The sequence below is a fragment of the Lathyrus oleraceus genome, chromosome 5, assembly GCF_024323335.1.
Source record: "Lathyrus oleraceus cultivar Zhongwan6 chromosome 5, CAAS_Psat_ZW6_1.0, whole genome shotgun sequence".
Lineage (NCBI taxonomy): Eukaryota > Viridiplantae > Streptophyta > Magnoliopsida > Fabales > Fabaceae > Lathyrus > Lathyrus oleraceus.
The window spans coordinates 172,684,937-172,690,306 of record NC_066583.1 but is presented as its reverse complement, the minus strand read 5'-3'; the positions used below and the strand labels follow the sequence as shown (position 1 = coordinate 172,690,306).

At 39.9% G+C, this 5,370-nt stretch overlaps 1 non-coding gene across 1 annotated transcript; it reads left to right on the top strand.

Moving 5' to 3' along the window:
- The first annotated feature begins 5,113 nt into the window (after window positions 1-5,113).
- LOC127088386 (small nucleolar RNA R71) lies at window positions 5,114-5,220 on the top strand. Its single transcript, XR_007790224.1, has one exon. It is a non-coding gene; the product is annotated as a small nucleolar RNA R71 (small nucleolar RNA).
- The last annotated feature ends 150 nt before the right edge of the window (window positions 5,221-5,370 follow it).

Sequence of the window (5,370 nt, the reverse complement as noted above, 5' to 3'; positions counted from 1 at the left end):
TTCTCTTAGTCCAAGGGCGGTCATAGCCCAGTCATCAGCATATAAACTAGGTAGCATCTCTCTCGTGGCTAGTTCTTCAAATTTTAGTTAGTGAGCCATTCCTCTGAATTTGATACCCATACGGTCAATTTGTCCCATCTGGTTAGTGTTAGCTAGAGAAAAGAAAACATGAGTTTTAGTCAGGATTTGGCCAAATGCCGAAAGAAGAAGAGAAAAGTTTTGAAAAATTAAAATAAATCAAGAATGAATACTAAACAAAATTTTAATAGAAATAAAATAAATAAAAATTAAAATTTGTGGGTTGTCTCCCACTAAGCGCTTTGTTTAAATGTCGCAAGCTCGACAAAGAAACTATCAAATATAATTTATAAATACTAGAGGCATTTCGTCTAAGTGTAGGATTTGTGAATCTTTATTGGTTTCCGCACAGTGATAGTGTTTTAGACGTTGCCCGTTTACGGTGAACGGTTCTGTGGATTTGCCTTTAATTTCTACCGCTCCACTGGGAAAGACGTTAGTGATATGAAAAGGACCTGACCATCTGGATCGTAGTTTTCCTGGAAATAACTTTAGCCTAGAGTTAAATAAAAGGACTGCATCGCCTTGCTTGAAGATTTTCCTTGATATACGCTTGTCATGCCATTGTTTTGTTCTTTCTTTGTAGATTCTGGCATTTTCATAGGCGTCTCTTCTGAGTTCCTCTAATTCGTTTATGTCAAGGATTCTCTTTTCACCGGCGACCTTATAGTTTAGGTTCAGATTTCTAATAGCCCAATAGGCTTTATGTTCTAATTCTACCGGGAGGTGGCAGGATTTTCCATAAATGAGCTTAAATGGGGTCGTCCCTATGGGGGTTTTATAAGCAGTTCGATACGCCCATAAAGCTTCTGGTAATTTTAATGACCAATCTTTCCTTGAAGTGGCGACTGTTTTTTCTAATATTTGTTTAATCTCTCTGTTGGACACTTCCACTTGCCCACTGGTCTGAGGGTGGTAAGGTGTCGCTACTCTATGCCTTACGCCATACTTAAACAGTAGTTTTTCGAGTACCTTAGATATGAAATGTGATCCACCATCACTGACTACTATTCTTGGGATGCCAAATCTCGGAAATATTATATTCTTAAAGAGTCTAGTTACTACTCGGGTGTCATTTGTTGGAGAAGCTATAGCTTCGATCCATTTTGAAACGTAGTCTACCGCCACGAGTATGTATTTGTTACCGAAAGAGGATGGAAAAGGTCCCATGAAGTCTATTCCCCACACGTCGAAAATCTCTACTTCCAAAATACCTTTTTGTGGCATCTCGTCATGTCTAGATATGTTTCCTGTGCGTTGACATCTGTCACATTCCTTAATAGCCGCATGTACGTCCTTCCATATATTTGGCCAATAAAAGCCGGATTGTAGGATTTTAGAGCAGGTCTTGGATGTACTTGCGTGTCCACCATAAGGAGCGGAGTGGCAGTGTTGGATTATATTTTCTACCTCTTCTTCGGGTATACATCGACGGAAAATACCATCGGGGCCTCTTTTGAAAAGTAAGGGATCATCCCAGTAATAATGTTTTATGTCATAGAAGAATCGTTTCTTCTGCTGGTAGGATAAAGTAGGTGGAACTATTCCGGCGGCTAAATAGTTGACGAGATCAGCGTACCATGGTGTAACAGATATAGCTAAGGTGGTTTCTACTTGCTTGTCAGAGTTATTCTCTTCCAAAGTAGCTATACGTTTATCGTACGAGAAATCATCATTAATTGATGTTCTTTCCGGTTCAAGGTTCTCAAGTCTAGAGAGGTGGTCTGCTACTACGTTTTCAGTTCCTTTCTTGTCTTTGATTTCCAAATTGAACTCTTGTAGCAACAAGATCCATCTTAGGAGTCTAGGTTTAGCATCCTTTTTTGTTAAGAGGTATTTGATAGCAGCGTGGTCAGTGTAAACTATTATTTTGGCCCCGACCAAGTAAGAACGAAATTTATCTAGCGCAAACACAACTGCTAGGAGTTCTTTCTCGGTTGTGGCATAATTCATCTGTGCTTCATCTAGAGTTCTACTTGCGTAATATATAACGTGAAGCTTTTTATCCTTTCGTTGTCCTAAAACAGCACCTACAGCGTAATCGCTGGCATCGCACATTATTTCGAATGGTTCATTCCAGTCGGGTGTCTGCATTATGGGTGCGGAGATCAATGCTTGCTTAAGCGTTTGAAATGCTTCTAAACAGTTATTGTCGAATATGAATTCAGCATCTTTCATCAATAGTCCGGTTAAAGGTTTAGTTATTTTAGAGAAGTCTTTGATGAATCGTCGGTAAAAAACCGCGTGTCCTAAGAAGCTTCGTACTTCTCTCACGGTTTTAGGGGGTTGAAGGTTTTCGATTACCTCTATTTTGGCTTTGTCTACTTCAATTCCTCTATTTGATATAATGTGTCCTAAAACAATTCCTTCTTGTACCATAAAGTGGCATTTCTCCCAGTTAAGTACTAAGTTTACTTTTACACATCGCTCAAGAACTCTTTCTAGGTTTTCAAGGCATTCTTCAAAACTTTGTCCGCATACGGAAAAGTCATCCATAAATACTTCCATGATGTTTTCGAGAAAATCGGCGAAAATTGCCATCATGCATCTTTGAAAGGTTGCAGGAGCATTACACAAGCCAAACGGCATTCGTCTATAAGCGAAGGTACCAAAAGGGCATGTGAACGTTGTCTTTTCTTGGTCATCAGGATGAATTGGTATTTGAAAGAAGCCTGAATAACCGTCTAGATAACAGAAATGTGAATGTTTTGCCAATCGCTCTAGCATCTGGTCAATGAATGGTAAAGGGAAATGATCTTTTCGGGTTGCTTTGTTTAGTTTCCTATAGTCAATGCACATTCTCCATCCCGATTCGATTCGTTTGGTTATAGTTTCCCCTTTTTCGTTTTCAATAACGGTTATGCCTCTTTTCTTTGGTACTACGTGTATAGGACTAACCCATTTGCTATCAGATATAGGATATATAATACCTGCCTCTAGTAACTTGGTTATTTCCTTTTTCACTACCTCACTCAGGATCGGATTTAGTCTCCTCTGGTGTTCTCTAGAAGTTTTACAGTCTTCTTCTAGCATGATGCGGTGCATACAAATAGAAGGACTTATTCCTTTAAGATCGGTGATGTTGTAACCTAGTGCGGTCGGATACTTTCTTAAGATATGTAGGAGTTTTTCTGTTTCGAGTCTTCCTAGGTCTGCATTAACTATCACAGGTCGTTCAAGTTCTAAGTCTAGGAATTCATATCTCAGATTTTTGGGAAGTGTTTTCAGATCTAGGGTTGGTTTCTTAAGACACTGCGTAGGGTCCGGTGTTATTGCTAAACATTGGTTAAGTTTGTCTTCTACAAGATAGTCGGATGATTTGTCCTTTTCTAACTCTGTTTCTTTTATGCATTCATCGATGATATCCATGAAGTAACATGTATCTTCTATTGCAGGTGCTTTCAAAATTTGGGAAAGAATGAACTCAATTTTCTCTTCTCCTACTTCGAAGGTGAGTCTTCCTCGTTTTACGTCTATGATTGCACCGACAGTTGCTAAGAACGGTCTTCCCAGTATAATGGGTGTAATATCATCTTCTCTAATGTCCATAATTGTAAAATCAGTTGGAATGTAGAATTGACCTATGCGTACGGGAACGTTTTCAAGAATTCCTACAGGATATTTGACGGAACGATCTGCTAGTTGCACAGACATTTTGGTTGGTCTTAATTCTCCCATTTCCAGTCTCTTGCATATGGATAAAGGCATAACACTAATTCCGGCTCCTAAATCGCATAAGGCTTTGTCGATGACAAATTTTCCTATGTGACAGGGTATAGAGAAACTACCCGGATCCTTGAGTTTAGGAGGCATGTTCTGGATTATAGCGCTACATTCGGCAGGGAGTGTAACGGTTTCGCTATCTTCAAGTTTCCTTTTATTAGAAAGAATTTCTTTTAAGAACTTGGCGTATGAGGGCATCTGCGTAATAGCTTCTGTAAACGGGATTGTAACGTTTAATTGTTTAAGGAGGTCAACAAATTTTTTAAATTGGCCCGCATCTTTGGTTTTGACAAGCCTTTGAGGGTAAGGGACAGGTGGTTTATAAGGTGGTGGAGGTACATAAGGTTCCTTCTTTTCTACGGTTTCCTTATTACTCTCTTCCTTTTCCTTAGGTCTATTTTCTTCCTCAGTTGACTTTTTAGGGTTTTGGTTTCCTATCCTTGGATCAGATGGTCCTTCCACTTCCGTTCCACTTCTTAATATGATTGCATGAGCGTGGCTTCTCGGGTTAGGTTGGGGCTGTCCAGGAAATGTACCAGTTGGGGCAGCAGTAGGCGCTTGTTGTTGAGCTACTTGTGATATTTGTGTTTCCAGCATTTTGTTATGGGTAGCCAGGGCATCCACTTTACTTGCTAGTTGTTTAATTTGTTCGCCAGTGTGTACATTCTGGTTTAAGAAATCTTTATTGGTTTGTTGTTGAGAAGCTATAAAGTTTTCCATCATGACTTCCAAGTTGGATTTCCTAGGGCCGTTATTGCTATGTGTAGATGGGTTCGGTTTCTGATATCCCGGAGGTATAGCTGGGGCTTGATTTGGAGACTGTCCAGGTGCGTACAAAGCATTATTACTCTTATATGAAAAGTTTGGATGGTTCTTCCAATTTGAGTTATAGGTATGCGAGTAGGGGCTTCCTTGAGCATAGTTTACTTGTTCTGCTTGGATTCCTGTTAAGAGTTGACAATCTGTAGGAGTGTGACCTTGGATTCCGCAGACTTCGCAATTCTGAGTTATAGCAAGCACGGAGGTTGGAGGTGATACATTTAAACTTTCAATTTTCTGGACCAGAGCATCCACTTTTGCATTAACATGATCAAGGTTACTTATCTCGTACATGCCGGTTTTCGTTTGAGGTTTTTCCACCATTGTTCGTTTAGTTCCCCACTGATAGTGGTTTTGGGCCATGCTTTCGATAAGCTGGTAAGCATCAGCATAAGGTTTGTTCATTAGTGCACCACCTGCAGCGGCGTCTATTGTTAACCTTGTGTTGTACAAGAGACCATTATAGAATGTGTGAATTACTAACCAGTCTTCCAAACCATGGTGTGGGCAAAGTCTCATCATGTCTTTGTATCTTTCCCATGCTTCGAAAAGAGACTCGTTATCTTTCTGTTTAAATCCATTTATCTGGGCTCTTAACATAGCTGTTTTGCTTGGCGGAAAATATCGGGCAAGAAAAACTTTCTTCAACTCGTTCCATGTGGTGACAGAGTTGGAAGGGAGAGACTGAAGCCATCTTCTAGCGCTATCTCTTAATGAGAAAGGAAAAAGACGAAGTCGAATTGCCTCTGA